This window comes from Microcaecilia unicolor, chromosome 2 (genome assembly GCF_901765095.1).
Source record: "Microcaecilia unicolor chromosome 2, aMicUni1.1, whole genome shotgun sequence".
NCBI lineage: Eukaryota > Metazoa > Chordata > Amphibia > Gymnophiona > Siphonopidae > Microcaecilia > Microcaecilia unicolor.
The window spans coordinates 292,622,621-292,639,214 of NC_044032.1; the positions used below are offsets into that span (position 1 = coordinate 292,622,621).

Genomic DNA, 16,594 nt, shown 5'->3' on the forward strand with positions numbered 1-16,594 from the left:
GTCGGAGGGAGGTTAAAATTTTTTCACCAAAGGTGGCCTCTCATAACCTCCGACCAGTGGGTTCTCCAAATAGTGCGGTGCGGATACGCCCTGAATTTGGCCTCCCTGCCTCCAAATTGTCCTTCGGGAGCTCAGTCTTTCAGCTCCCTTCACAAGCAGGTACTTGCAGAGGAACTCTCCGCCCTTCTCAGCGCCAATGCGGTCGAGCCCGTACCACCCGGGCAGGAAGGGCAGGGATTCTATTCCAGGTACTTCCTTGTGGAAAAGAAAACAGGGGGGATGCGTCCCATCCTAGACCTGAGAGACCTGAACAAATTCCTGGTCAAAGAAAAGTTCAGGATGCTTTCCTTGGGCACCCTTCTGCCAATGATTCAGAAAAACGATTGGCTATGTTCCCTGGATTTAAAGGACGCATACACTCACATCCCGATACTGCCAGCTCACAGACAGTATCTCAGATTCCGCCTGGGCGCACGGCACTTTCAGTATTGTGTGCTGCCCTTTGGGCTCGCCTCTGCCCCACGAGTGTTTACAAAGTGCCTCGTGGTGGTGGCGGCGTATCTACGCAAGCTGGGAGTGCACGTGTTCCCATATCTCGACGATTGGCTGGTCAAGAGCACCTCGGAGGCAGGAGCCCTCCGGTCCATGCAGTGCACTATTCAACTTCTGGAGCTGCTGGGGTTTGTGATAAATTACCCAAAGTCCCATCTCCAGCCTACTCAGTCTCTGGAATTCATAGGAGCGCTGCTGAATACCCAGACGGCTCAGGCCTACCTTCCCGAAGCGAGGGCTACCAATCTCTTGGCCCTGGCTTCGCAGACCAGAGCGTCTCAGCAGGTCACAGCTCGGCAGATGTTGAGACTTCTGGGTCATATGGCCTCCACAGTTCATGTGACTCCCATGGCTCGTCTTCACATGAGATCTGCTCAATGGACCCTAGCTTCCCAGTGGTTTCAAGCCACCGGGAATCTAGAAGATGTCATCCGCCTCTCCACCAGTTGCCGCACTTCACTGCTCTGGTGGACCATCCGGACCACTTTGACCCTGGGACGTCCATTCCAAATTCCGCAGCCCACGAAAGTGCTGACGACGGATGCATCTCGCCTGGGGTGGGGAGCCCATGTCGATGGGCTCCACACTCAGGGTCTGTGGTCCCTCCAGGAAAAGGATCTGCAGATCAACCTCCTGGAGCTCCGAGCGATCTGGAACGCACTGAAGGCTTTCAGAGATCGGCTGTCCTGTCAAATTATCCAAATTCGGACAGACAATCAGGTTGCAATGTATTACGTCAACAAGCAGGGGGGCACCGGATCTCGCCCCCTGTGCCAGGAGGCCGTCGGGATGTGGCGTTGGGCGTGTCGGTTCGGCATGCTCCTCCAAGCCACGTACCTGGCAGGCGTAAACAACAGTCTGGCCGACAGACTGAGCAGAGTCATGCAACCGCACGAGTGGTCGCTCCATGCCAGAGTGGTACGCAAGATCTTCCGAGCGTGGGGCACCCCCTCGGTGGACCTTTTCGCCTCTCAGACCAACCACAAGCTGCCTCTGTTCTGTTCCAGACTTCAGGCACACGGCAGGCTAGCGTCGGATGCCTTTCTCCTCCATTGGGGGACCGGCCTCCTGTATGCTTATCCTCCCATACCTTTGGTGGGGAAGACCTTACTGAAGCTCAAGCAAGACCGCGGCACCATGATTCTGATCGCGCCCTTTTGGCCCCGCCAGATCTGGTTCCCTCTTCTTCTGGAGTTGTCCTCCGAAGAACCGTGGAGATTGGAGTGTTTTCCGACTCTCATTTCGCAGAACGACGGAGCGTTGCTGCACCCCAACCTCCAGTCTCTGGCTCTCACGGCCTGGATGTTGAGGGCGTAGACTTCACTGCGTTGGGTCTGTCTGAGGGTGTCTCCCGGGTCTTGCTTGCCTCTAGGAAGGATTCCACTAAAAAGAGTTACTTTTTCAAGTGGAGGAGGTTTGTCGTGTGGTGTGAGAGCATGGCCCTAGAACCTCGTTCTTGCCCTGCACAGAACCTGCTTGAATACCTTCTGCACTTATCAGAGTCTGGCCTCAAGACCAACTCAGTAAGGAATCACCTTAGTGCGATTAGTGCTTACCATTATCGTGTGGAAGGAAAAGCCATCTCTGGAGAGCCTTTAGTCGTTCGATTCATGAGAGGCTTGCTTTTGTCAAAGCCCCCTATCAAGCCTCCTGCTGTGTCATGGGATCTCAACGTCGTCCTCACCCAGCTGATGAAACCTCCTTTTGAGCCACTGAATACCTGCCATCTGAAGTACTTGACCTGGAAGGTCATTTTCTTGGTGGCAGTTACTTCAGCTCGTAGGGTCAGTGAGCTTCAAGCCCTAGTAGCTCATGCTCCATATACCAAATTTCATCACAACAGAGTAGTGCTCCGCACCCACCCAAAGTTCCTGCCGAAGGTGGTGTCGGAGTTCCATCTTAACCAGTCAATTGTCTTGCCAACATTCTTCCCCAGGCCGCATACCCGCCCTGCTGAACGTCAGTTGCACACATTGGACTGCAAGAGAGCATTGGCCTTCTACTTGGAGCGGACACAGCCCCACAGACAGTCCGCCCAATTGTTTGTTTCTTTCGACCCTAACAGGCTAGGGGTCGCTGTCGGGAAACGCACCATCTCCAATTGGCTAGCAGATTGCATTTCCTTCACTTACGCCCAGGCTGGGCTGACTCTTGAGGGTCATGTCACGGCTCATAGTGTTAGAGCCATGGCAGCGTCAGTGGCCCACTTGAAGTCAGCCACTATTGAAGAGATTTGCAAGGCTGCGACGTGGTCATCTGTCCACACATTCACATCACATTACTGCCTCCAGCAGGATACCCGACGCGACAGTCGGTTCGGGCAGTCGGTGCTGCAGAATCTGTTTGGGGTGTAAATCCAACTCCACCCTCCAGGACCCGAATTTATTCTGGTCAGGCTGCACTCTCAGTTAGTTGTTCTTCGTAGGTCAATTTCTGTTGTTTCCTCGCCGTTGCGAGGTTCAATTGACCTGGGTTCTTGTTTTGAGTGAGCCTGAGAGCTAGGGATACCCCAGTCGTGAGAACAAGCAGCCTGCTTGTCCTCGGAGAAAGGGTATGATACATACCTGTAGCAGTTGTTCTCCGAGGACAGCAGGCTGATTGTTCTCACCTTCCCTCCCTCCTCCCCTTTGGAGTTGTGTATTTCATATTTTTTGCGGGAGCGGTCGCGCACGGGCGGGAAGACGGCCGCGCATGCGCGGTGGGCGTGCCCTGCGTGTCGACCGTCCCGCGAAGCTTATTTCCGGTTGGTGGGGGCTGCCGCGGACGTCACCCAGTCGTGAGAACAATCAGCCTGCTGTCCTCGGAGAACAACTGCTACAGGTATGTATCATACCCTTTATCAAAACAAAAATAATTTTAAAGCAATCTCAGCTAGGGATTTGGAAAATCTCTTTTAGCAAGGTGTATCAAGAACTCTGTCTTGTCAATCTCCGTTGCATCAATTATATTCCTAACTCATTACATATTTTAATATATTATTTGATTCCCAATGGTGTTATGCTCTTTCTGCAACAGACCAAGTTCTCTACATAAAACTGATTAAAGTCTTTCTTATGGAGGCCATCTAAATAAGACTCCCTCTCATGAAAACTTTCATGCATCCTTAAGAATATTGGAATGAGTCTTCTCATGATCATTTAATTCTACATACTCTTCCGATGACCACTGAAGAGTCTCGTTTCAGTTCTCTACAGGAGATTCATATTTGTCCTCCAGGCTTCTTGAGTGAATCAGGCCACAGATGGAACAGACAACACAGACTCAGAAGTCGAAGGGAACAATGATTTATTTTTGACCTGACACGGCCGGTGTTTCAGCTTGCACCTGCATCAGGGGTCAGTCAAAATCAGGATATCTGACAGTGTGGCCCCTCTCTACAACAATCACAATACATGAGAATGCTTAAGTAATTCTCTCCGCAGCTCCGAAAAGCAATAGTGATTTGCCTAAATCAAAAGGAGAGCATTTTCATATATTGTGATTGTTGTAGAGAAGGACCATACTGTCAGACATCCTGATTTTGACTGGCTCCTGATGCAGATGCAGGCCGAAACATGGGTCATGTCGGATCACGAATAAATCATTGTTCACTTCTACTTGTCAACATGTAATTAAACTCTGGAATTTGTTGCCGGAGAATGTGGTAAAGGTGGTTAGCGTAGCAGAGTTTAAAAAAGGTTTGGCTGGCTTCCTAAAGGAAAAGTCCATAGACCATTATTAAATTGTACTTTTTTGGGATCTTGCCAGGTATTTGTGACCTGGATTGGCCACTGTTGGAAACAGGATGCTGGGCTTGATGGACCTTTGATCTGTCCCAGTATGGCAATACTTATGTACTTATGACTTTTGAGTTTGCATTGTCTGTTCCATCTGTGGCCTGAATCAATCTTCTCACTCGACGACCTTGTGTGTTGTTACTCCCTCTGATTTGCCTGTTCTCCAGGCTTCTTGGCCATTTTTCTTGAGAGATCATAGTGTAAATAAGGTATAATAATAATAATAATAAAAGTGCTCATCTGGAGGCAGAAATCAAGCATTCTGTAGTCACACCACTCCTCAAAAAAACATCACTTGACCCTACCTGTCCCTCCAACTACCGCCCCATTTCCCTCCTACCCTTCCTCTCCAAGATACTTGAATGCGCCGTTCACAGCCTTTGCCTTGATTTTCTCTCCTCTCATGCCGTCCTCGATCCCCTTCAATCTGGCTTTCGCCCCCTACACTCGACAGAAACAGCACTATCTAAAGTCTGTAATGACCTGTTCCTTGCCAAATCCAAAGGTCACTACTCCATCCTCATCCTCCTCGACCTATCCGCCGCTTTTGACACTGTCAATCACAATTTACTTCTTGCCACACTGTCCTCATTTGGGTTCCAGGGCTCTGTCCTCTCCTGGTTCTTCTCTTATCTCTCCCACCGTACCTTCAGAGTACACTCTCATGGTTCTTCCTCCAACCCCATCCCGCTCTCTGTTGGAGTTCCTCAGGGATCTGTCCTTGGACCCCTTCTTTTTTCAATCTACACCTCTTCCTTGGGCTCCCTGATCTCATCTCATGGTTTCCAATATCATCTTTATGCTGACGACACCCAGCTTTACCTCTCCACACCGGACATCACTGCCGAAACCCAGGCCAAAGTATCGGCTTGCTTATCCGACATTGCTGCCTGGATGTCCAACCGCCACCTGAAACTGAACATGGCCAAGACCCAGCTTATTGTCTTCCCACCCAAACCCACTTCCCCTCTCCCTCCACTCTCTATCTCAGTTGCTAACACCCTCATCGTCCCTGTCTCATCTGACCGCAACCTCTGAGTCATCTTCAACTCCTCCCTCTCCTTCTCTGCGCATATCCAGCAGATAGCCAAGACCTGTTGCTTCTTCCTCTATAACATTAGCAACATTTACCCTTTCCTCTCTGAGCACACCACCCGAACTCTCGTCCACTCTCTCATTACCTCTCGCCTTGACTACTGCAACCTACTCCTTGCTGGCCTCCCACTTAGCCATCTATCCCCCCTTCAGTCCGTTCAGAACTCGGCTGCACATCTTATCTTCCGCCTGGACCGATATACTCATATCACCTCTCTCCTCAAGTCACTTCTCTGGCTTCCGATCAGGTACCGCATACAGTTCAAGCTTCTCCTACTAACCTACAAATGCACTCGATCTGCAGCCCCTCCTTACCTCTCTACCCTCATCTCCCCTTACGTTCCTACCCGTAACCTCCGCTCTCAAGACAAATCCCTCCTTTCAGTACCCTTCTCCACCACCGCCAACTTCAGGCTCCGCCCTTTCTGCCTCGCCTCACCCCATGCTTGGAATAAACTCCCTGAGCCCATATGCCAGGCCCCCTCCCTGCCCATCTTCAAATCCTTGCTCAAAGCCCACCTCTTCAATGTCGCCTTCGGCACCTAACCACTACACCTCTATTCAGGAAATCTTGACTGCCCCAACTTGACATTTCGTCCTTTAGATTGTAAGCTCCTTCGAGCAGGGACTGTCCTTCGTTGTTAAACTGTACAGCACTGCGTAACCCTAGTAGCGCTCTAGAAATGTTAAGTAGTAGTAGTTCTGGGATTGTTGGGTCCTGTTATATGATAGCTGGCTGCTAGTGAAGTAGCCCAGAGCCTGGCTAGAGTCAAGCTGTGAGTTAGGAGTTACCAGTGCCAGAGGAAAGCAGCATGCTGGCAGTGAGAGTGGGCAGGGTTGCTCAACCATGAACCTGGAAGTGACTGTGGCTATGCAAAAAGCAGCACTCCGGGCCTAGTTGGTGCTTGGGCCTGTTTGGGCTAGTTGCATGAAGGCAGGCACTCAATGCGTCGGAACACAGCACTTGTAAGTGCCATGGGTTGGAATGTTGCCAGCATATGCATGAAAGAGGGCTGGCCTGTACAGTCAAGCACACCCTTAGCAGCCCTGGAGAAGCTGTAAGGGGTGGCAAAAATAGAGGCAAGCACTGGGGAATGTAGGGAAAGAGAGAGAGAGTGCTAGGGAGCTCAGCACAGAGGATTGCACTGGCGTGAGCAATCTTCTGGCTGCTGCAAGACAGAAGCAGGGACATTAATATTCCACGAATGTTTGTTTGGCAGTTGGGGTATGTGATGGAGTGTCTGGAGTAGGCCCAAGGTTCCTTAATGGTACTCCTTCAGTGGGCCACATTAAAAGAAGTAGTAGGAGCCTGCCTAGCCAGGAGGGACTCAGGCAGAGACAGAGTTAAAATTCCTAGAGTGGGAACAGAACAGGGAGGAAGGGTTTTCCAGGGGATTCCTGGGAAGGACTGGAGTGCAAAAGAATAGAAGATTGCCAAGGTAGGAACAGTCATTTTCATGATAATCCTGATCCTGTGTAAAGGCCGTCTTTGAGCTGCTGCTCACTTGGTTTGAGCTTAGCCAAACGTCAACCCGGGGAGGACTTTTTGACTGCTATACAAGAGACTTTAATTGCAAGACAGCCAGCTTTTGCAGTAACAACTTTTGGTTAAAACAATAGATTTTTGGTTGACCTTTATCTTGGTTTCTGTAGAAGCTCAATGCCGCCACTACACCCACATTACCATAGGGTGGGTATATAGTCTGTTTGTTTAAAGGACATTAACAAACATTTGTGTATGAATTATTATATAGATGAGAATGAGAAAGTGGTGAAAGGAATATTTTTATGAAGTGCTGGCTGACGGAAAACAGCTGAGAGAGAAAGAGAGAGACGTACAGACAATGTGGATTTTAAAGACTCTTATGATTAAAGTTAATGATTGAATAAGTTGTGTGACTGGGCAATGGCAGAATGTCAAAACTGTAAAAGTTAAATGTAAGATAAGCTGACAAGCCTTTCTGCTAAAGTGAATCTATTGAGAGTACTGTTTGTCAGTGGAGTTATAAATAATAATGAGATTATGTTTACATTGCTCTGTCAATGAAGAAGAGTAATATTGTATTTGTCAACTTGAAGTGTATGAATGCTAACCAAAGTTGATGGTCTGGAATTTGTGACTAGACTGATTGATTGATTGATTGATTGATTGATTGATTGATTGATTGAATGAATTAATGAATGGAGAACAAACACTGATTCACTGTTAATAGCGTTCATTTACCAGTGAATAGAACATAAGAGTAGCCATACAGGGTCAGACCAATGGACCATCTAGCCCAGTATCCTGTTTTCCAAATAGTGGCCAAGCCAGGTCATAAGTACCTGGCAGAAACCTAAATCATGGCAACACTCCATGCTACAAATCCCAGGGCAAGCAGTTGCTTCCCATGTCTGCCTCAATAGCAGACTATGGACTTTTCCTCCAGGAATTTGTCCAAACCTTTTTTAAACCCAGATATGCTAACTGCCGTTACCACATCCTCTGGCAAAGAGTTCCAGAGCTTAACTATTCATTCAGTGAAAAAATATTTCCTCCTATTTGTTTTAAAAGTATTTCCATGTAACTTCCTTGAGTGCCCCCTAGTCTTTGTACTTTTGGAACGAGTAAAAAATCGATTTACTTCTACTCGTTCTACACCACTCAGGATTTGGTAGACCTCAATCATATCTTCTCTCATCCGTCTCTTTTCCAAGCTGAAGAGCCCTAACCTCTTTAGCCTTTCCTCATATGAGAAGAGTTCCATCCCCTTTATTATTTTGGTTTATTTATTTGTTACATTTGTATCCCACATTTCCCCACCTATTTGTAGGCTCAATGTGGCTTACATAGTACCGGAGAGGCCTTTGCAGGCTCCGGTGTGAAGAAATACAGGGTGATGTTGTGGTAAGATCAAGTTCATGTGGCACAGCCACATTAGGGAATTGGAGAATGGAAGAGTTGTGTTATGTCCATTACATGCTTTAGTTTGGTTGTGTTGCAGAGATTAGGCATTTAAGTTGGATTGGTAGGGTATGCCTTTTTAAACAGGTTGGCTTTTAGTGATTTCCAGACTTTTAAGTGGTCATACTTCGTTTTCAAGGCTTTTGGTAATGCGTTCCACAGTTTTGTGCTTATGTAGGAAAAACTAGATGCGTATGTTGTTTTGTATTTAAGTCCTTTGCAGCTTGGGTAGTGCAGATTTAGATAAGATCGTGTTGATTCAGATGAATTTCTAATTGGGAAGTCGATCAAGTCTGTCATGTAACTCGGGGCTTCTCCGTAGATGATTTTGTGAACCAGGGTGCAGATTTTGAAGGCGATCCGTTCTTTGATTGGGAGCCAGTGTAGTTTTTTGCGGAGGAGCTTTGCGCTTTCAAATCGCGTTTTACCAAATATAAGCCTAGCTGCCGTGTTTTGAGTGGTCTGAAATTTCTTTAAGGTTTGTTCTTTACATCCTGCATAAATTCCATTGCAGTAATCTCAGTGGCTTAGTACCATTGATCGTATCTGGTTGCGAAATGTTTCCCTCGGGAAGAATTGCTTCACACGTTTGAGTTTCCACATTAAGTGGAACATTTTCTTTGTTGTGGATGCCACTTGGCTCTGTAGTGTTAAGTTAAGGTCCATTGTAATGCCAAGGATTTTCAAGCTGTCTGAGATAGGAAGGGTGTGATCTGGGGTGTTGATACTTGTGGGGATGTCCGCGCTGTGTTGGGATGAGAGGATGAGACAATGAATTTTTTTTTTCTTTATTGAGTTTTAGTTGAAATGCATTTGCCCATGAATCCATGATGTTCAGGCCGAGCTTGATTTCATTGGTGATTTCTGTCAGTTTGGTTTTGTAAGGAATGTACATTGTGACATCATCTGCATATATGAAAGGGTTAAGGCCATGGTTGGATAAGGACTTGGCAAGTGGGGTCATCATTAAGTTGAATAGGATCGGTGATAGCGGTGATCCTTGCGGTACTCCACAGTCTGCTTTCCACGGTGATGATATGTTTGAATTTGATTTTACTTGATATGTTCTTGTGATTAGGAAGCCCTTGATCCAGTTAAGTATGTTTCCACCAATCCTGAACTTATCTAGTAATCTTATTAATATATTATGGTTTACCATGTCGAATGCACTAGACATGTCGAATTGGAGGAGAAGGATGCTTTTGCCTGTTGCTATTTCCTGCTTGAATTTGGCTAGAAGAGTGAGTAATACTGTTTCCGTGCTGTGGAGGGGGCGAAAGCCTGACTGTGATTCGTGTAATATTGAGAATTTGTTTATGTAATATGTAAGTTGTTTGGTTACCATTCTTTCCATCAGTTTGACCACCAACGGGATAGATGCTACTGGACGGTAGTTAGTTGCTGCTGTTTGAACCTTTTCTAATTCCACTATATCTTTTTTGAGATATGGTTACCAGAACCGAATGCAATACTCAAGGTGCGGACGCACCATGGAGCTATATGGGGTCACAGTTTCCACCACGAGTGTAACAGGTAGAGGGAGATAGGGACCTGAATCCCCCACTCCATAATGCACTGTGACTGCACCAACCACTACACTACTCCAGGGACCTGCATGCTGCTCTAATAAACCTAGCTATAACATCTGAGGCTGTCATAAAGGCTGCTAAGTCTGACTTGTAATATTTTTATTCACATTTTTGGGAGATGGGAGGAGGTCAGTGAACACTCGGGGGGTATTGGGGGGTCATCCCTGATTCCCGCCAGTGGTCATCTGGTCCTTTGGGGCACTTTATTGTGCCCTGTTCGTTATAAAAACAGGTCTAACTCAAAACGTCTTAGTTTTAGGTTTGTTTTGTTCCATTATGGCTGAAAAACATCTAAGTTTTAGGAACACCCACCACACCCCCTTGAGATTTGGATGCACTGCAGACGAACAGCATAGAAAAACGTCTAAAAAATAGGTTTCAAAAATATTGATTTGGACGTTTTTGTGAGAAAAACATCCAAATGTTGCTTTATGCCACTTTGTAGATGTTTTTCTCTTTCAAAAATGAGCCCCGTGGAGGGGCATAATCGAATGGGGCGCCCAAGTTTTCCTGAGGGCGTCCTCACAGGACGTCCCCGCAAATGGGCGGGGATACCCGTATTATTGAAACAAGATGGGCCGCCATCTTTTGTTTCAATAATACGGTCAGGGACGCCCAAATCTCCACATTTAGGTCGACCTTAGAGATGGTCGTTCCTAGAGATGGTCGTCCCCGATTTTCGGCCATATTGGAATCCGAGGACGCCCATTCAGAAACGACCAAATCCAAGCCCTTTGGTCATGGGAGGAGCCAGCATTTGCAGTGCACTGGTCCCCCTGACATGCCAGGACACCAACCGGGCACCCTAGGGGGCACTGTAGTGGACTTCAGAAAAAGCTCCCAGGTGCATAGCTCCCTTACCTTGTGTGCTGAGCCCCCCAACCCCCCTCCAAACCTACTCCCCACAACTACACCACTACCATAGCCCTTAGGGATAAAGGGGGGCACCTAGATGTGGGTACAGTGGGTTTGTGGTGGGTTTTGGAGGGCTCACATTTACCATCACAAGTTTAACAGGTGGGGAGGATGGGCCTGGGTCCGTCTGCCTGAAGTGCACTGCAGTACCCACTAAAACTGCTCCAGGGACCTGCATACTGCTGTCATGGAGCTGGGTATGATATTTGAGGCTGGCATAGAGGCTGGAAAAAATATTTAACATTTTGTTTTAGGGTGGGAGGGGGTTAGTGACCACTGGGGGAATAGGGGGAGGTCATCCCCGATTCCCTCCAGTGGTCTACTGGTCATTTAGGACACATTTTTGTGGTTTGGTCATTAAAAAAAAAGGACCAAGTAAAGTCGGCCAAGTGTTAGTCAGGAACGCCCTTCTTTTTTCCATTATCGGCTGAGGATGCCCATGTGTTAAGCACGCCCCAGTCCCGCTTTCGCTATGCTTCTGACATGCCCCTGGGAACTTTGGTCATCCCCGCGACGGAAAGCAGTTGAAGATGCCCAAAATCGGCTTTCGATTATGCAGATTTGGGCGACCCTGGGAGAAGGACATCCCATCTCCCGATTTGTGTCGGAGGATGGGTGCCCTTCTCTTTCAAAAATTAGCCCAATAGTCTATTAAGTTGTCTAGAAAGTATAATCCCCAAGTATTTAAATTGTCCCCTTTGTCACTGCAAGGGAAAGGGACCTGGCCATTGAGCCCCTTTGTCAGTTTGTAAACTTAACATAGTAGATTTTATAAATAGTTTATAAACAGCTTGAGAATGTCAAGGTGGACAAAACTATGGGGGCCAGATGGGATACATCCCAGGATACTGAGGGAGCTCAGAGAGATCCTGGCAGGACTTAAAGATTTATTTAATAGATCTTTAGAGACAGGAGAGGTTTTGGTGGATTGGAGATGAGCGGATGTGGTCCCTCTTCATAAAAGTGAAGACAGGGAAGAAGTGGGAAACTACAGACCGGTAAGTCTCACGTTGGTGGTTGGAAAAATAAAGGAGTCGCTGCTGAAAGAAAGGATAGTTAGCTTTCTAGAAGCCAACGGGTTACAGGATCCGAGGCAACATGGCTTTACCAAAGGAAAATCCTGCAAACAAATCTGGATGAAGGACGTGCGCTAGATGTAATCTACTTGGATTTCAGCAAAGCCTTTGACACGGTCCCCCACAGAAGACTCGTGAATAAGCTGAGAGGGCTGAACTTAGGATCAAAAGTGGTGAACTGGATAGGAAACTGGTTGACCGACAGGTGGCGGTGGGTGGCCCACCCTTAGGTACACCGTTGGCCTGAAGCTTACTGACCCTACGAGCTGAAGTAACAGCCACCAAAAAAACAACCTTCTAGGTCAAGTACTTCAGATGGCAGGAATTCAGTGCCTTAAAAGGAGTTTTCATCAGCTGGGTGAGAACGACGTTGAGATCCCATGACACTGGTGGAGTTTTGACATGGGGCTTTGATAAAGCAAACCTCTCATGAAGCGAACAACTAAAGGCTGTCCAGAGATAGGCTTACCTTCCATATGTTGATGATAAGCACTAATTGCACTAAGGTGAACCCTTACGGAGTTGGTCTTGAGACCAGACTCTGACAAGTGTAGAAGGTACTCAAGCAGGGACTGTGTAGGTCAAGTGAGAGGATCTAAGGCCCTACTCTCACACTAGATAGCAAACCTCCTCCATTTAAAAGAGTATAACCTCTTAGTGGAATCGTTCCTGGAAGCCAGCAAGACTCAGGAGACACCCTCCGAAAGACCCAAAGAAGCGAATTCTAGGCTCTCAACATCCAAGCCATGAGAGCCAGAGATTGGAGGTTAGGATGTAGAAGCGACCCCTCATTCTGAGTGATGAGGGTCTGAAAACACTCCAGTCTCCACCGTTCTTTGCAGGGGTGTAGCTACAGGTGGGCCTGGGTGGGCCTTGGTTCAGGCCCACCCACAGACCTGCCAAGTCTCCCGCATTGAGCAGGAGACTCCCACTTTGATGGGTCATCTCCCGCACTCCTGCCAAAGCAGGAAAGTGTCCCGCTGATAGGGGCGGTCGTGTGAGGCACTGAGTCTGCCGCACTCCTCCGGCATCTTTCACTTCCGTTGGTGCTGCAACTCCACCCCCCCCCCCCCCCCCAGACTGGCATCCTCTTTTCTTTCTTCCCTCCCTCAATCCTCTTCCCCTGAGTGATACCTTTAATATGTTTCCAAACTTGCTGGGTGGTGGCAGCGATTCACAGGTGCTACCCTGCTGCCAGCCCGACATTCTCTCTCTACTGTGGTGGCCCGCCCTCTCTGAGGTAACTTCCTGTTTCCGCTGGGGCGGGCCGAGCAGTAGAGAGAGAAGATGTCGGCCGGCTGCAGGGCAGCACCTGTGAATTGCTGCTGCTGCTGCCAAGTTTTGAAACATATTAAAGGTAGGCTCAGGGGAAGAAGGTTGAGGGAGGAAGAGGGGAGAAATAACAATTGAATATCACTAAAACAGCTTAAAACGTTATTGCAGCTGGTAGAGAAACAGCACTTATAAACTGTATTTTGTGCTAATTTTGCTACACTGTTCTATACAATACAGATGGCCAAATTTCAGTGAGGATATCCTCTTTCTTGATGGGTTCATCTCAACTGTTGAAATCTGCCTTGGGAAGCCTGGTGTTATAAAGATGGATATACTGAAATTAAATGGAAGTAAAACTAAACTCTCCTTTCATTGGGGCACATGGAAACACATCTGCATCTGTTTGGTAGAAGTTGACATTTTAGATTGGGGGGATAGGAAAGGAAGGGCCCATAGTGCCCACCCATATTAACTGTGGGCTCACCCAAAATGTTAAGTCTGGCTACGCCACTGATATGAATTGATGCAGCAGGATTCATCAAGGTAGGTCTATTCCCCAGAGCACAGTCCACATCTTGTGACCCTGGGGTTAAGTTCTCTGCCAGTGCAGCTCCCAGGGATTGGTCCATGGACCTTTGTCCTGGTAGAACCCAGAAGTGGCTGAGCCCCCTATTAGTATCATCTTGGCCTGTGAACCTTTGCTCAATGTGGTCTCATGGGGCCTCTGTCAGTCAGGGTGATTTATTTTGTTTTCCTCCTCCTCCCCCATCCCCCTCCTTCCCTTCCTTTGGTCAGAGACAAACAGTGATGGGAGGAGATGGAGTGCAGTGTCTGGAGGTGTACCTTTGGCCCATGTTGCAGACAGGCTAATTTTCATCAGATCCCCTGGTTTGGGGATCCTGGAATGGGGGGGGGGGGGCTAGCACCCTAGCAGTGATAGGTATGCTACAAAAGGGCTGATTCTAGGTTGTGATTACTCCCCCCAAAAAGAAGGTCCTGAGGCAAAGGAAGTACAGGGCTACTATAGGGACATAAGGAAGGCATTTGTAAGAGGCTGTGGGGTGGCCAGGGCAGAAAGGATTGCCCATGAAAGGTGCTGTAGTCTGGAGTGCATGCCGAAGGCAGCCGTCATGGTTTGAAGAAGAGGCTCACTCTTGAGCCATTCCAATTTGGAGATACTTTCCTGATGCTGCCAAACATTGCAGCAGCAGGTGGCTGGTGAAGTTTTTGGCTCCAGTATGTCTCTTCTCCTAGAAGCACTGCAGGGTAGGTAGTCCCTCTCTTGATAGCAGTAGTTGGATGATTCTTGGTGCTGGAGACAACCAGGGCCATCTCCCCTCACACATTCAAACGCTTCTTCTTCATTGGGTGTTCTGGGGTGGTCTTCCCACTAGCAGCAGCAGTGGCCATTTTGGGCAGTGGGGAGCCACCAAGCAGGGCATGATGGGGCAAGAGAGAAGATTTTCTGTGATGTAGGTATGGGTCCTGGGATCCCAGAGGTGAGTCTTTCTCTGTCTATTCTCTCCCTCCTGCATCCCAGGTACAGACCTGACTGGGTTCTAAACATAGGGTCTCCTCTGTTGGGTGCAATGCCCCAGGAAGAGGCCCTAGGATCTCAGCTTCCTCACAGCAGGGTGGGGAGGAGTCTTGGTCTGAAGGGAGATTCTCTTCGTTCCCACCTCTCAAATTTGAGGGCGCTCTAGTGGTGGAGTACCTTAATGTTTGGCAGGAGCTGGGATCCAGAGAAGCTGGAATATATGTCCCTCTGTTGCTCTTCTTGCTATTGCAGGGTGCCTGGGGAGAGAGAAAAGCCTTTGGGTAGCCCATGTCAGGGGCCCCTTATCGTATAGACTGCTAGGGAAAGTTATTTATGAGGCACTACATTAGTGTTAGTGCATTAGTAAGCTGAACTCTTTACATGCGAGGGATAAAGTAGGAAGGCATGAATACCATAATTATGACTCATACATACTTGGAAGAGGTAGTTTATACTTTATTAAGACTTGTTAAACCACTCTAGCTGCCAAGGCAGAGCAGAGCAGTGTACAATCTATAAAAATTCAAAAAGTAAAGGAACTCCATTTAAAATAGTAAAGGTAAACATTCAAACTGAAAAAGTGAGAGGATAGAAAAGCAAGAACAGTAGAGCAGAGGCAAACTGAGTGATCCCAACAATCTCACAGCAAAGGGGCTGCTTCTCCAAAAGCTATTTGAAGAGCCAGGTCTTTAAATTGGCTTTGAAAGTCTTAAGTGAGGGGTCACTATGAAGAGAAAGGGGCAGATTATTCCAAATGTGAGGGGAAAGGAAAAAGAAGGCACAGTATCTAGTGGATTATAAATGAACAAGTTTTTGGTGCTTGGTAACACCATTCGATGATCATTGATTGAATGAAGGACTCTAACAGGTGAGTAAGGAATGGTGAGCTGGTAGTCAGGATTGCCAACTCTGAAAGCTTTGAAAGTCAAAAGTGCTATTTTATAAATGATTCAGTATTCAGCAGGTAACCAGTGTTGGCATTTCAGCAAAGGAGTTATGTGATCATTGCGATGAGCACAGAGTTTTGGAGAGTGAGAGTCTGTAAATTTTTCCGGTCAGAGTGCGGCAAGCCTGCATAGATAATGTTGCAATAGTCGAGACATGAAGTAAAAAATGAGAGAATGAGTGCATGGAAGTTGTTGTGGTCAAAGAAGTGGTGAATGGGCCACAGTTGGCAAAATGTGAAAAAACAGAGTTTTGATAAATGAGCTGAGGTAGGAAAGAAAGAAAAGAATCCAAGATGATCCTTAAATAGCAAAAAGATGGAACTGGTTGAATCAGGGACCCAAGGAGAGTGATAGGAGAACATGGAGGAGCTATGGATTCAGAAAATCAACAGGTGTCAAGGTCGTCCCTGTGCTCTCTTACCTCCACATCGGGGTCCTGTGTGATGCACCCCTCTGCCTTATGTGCTGCTCCCTCCTCTGGGCTGCCGACAGCTATGCGTGCTCGTTTGGGGGAGGCTGGATTTGGATTGTTGCTGCTCGGATCCGCCCCTTGCTGGCATCATCTGCTGTCACTGCTCTCTGCCTCTTTCCCTTGCAACAGGTTGTCCTGGTTCCAGTGTCCTGTACAGCATCTGCTTCCAGCCTTGGTTCCAGCTTCCAGCTTAGCTTCAGTTTCCAGCCCTGGTTCCAGCTTCTAGCTTAGCTTCAGCTTCCAGACCTGGTTCCAGCTTCCAGCACAAGTTTCAGCTTCCAGCCCTAGTTACAGGGCTGGTCTTAGGGCGAGGCGACCGCATAGGGCCTCGCGTTCAAGGGGGCCCCGCACGGCGTGCCTCCGCCCCCGACCGCCCGAGTTCCAGTCCCCCTCTCTCTGAATTTTAAAAGTTACCT

At 47.8% G+C, this 16,594-nt stretch overlaps 1 protein-coding gene across 1 annotated transcript in view; it reads right to left on the reverse strand.

Moving 5' to 3' along the window:
- WNK3 (WNK lysine deficient protein kinase 3) overlaps positions 1-16,168 on the reverse strand; it is a 584,725-nt gene extending 568,557 nt beyond the window's left edge. Inside the window, 1 exon segment of the mRNA XM_030194275.1 lies at positions 16,128-16,168. The gene's annotated coding sequence lies outside the window, so the exon portion shown is untranslated.
- Positions 16,169-16,594: the final 426 nt, after the last annotated feature.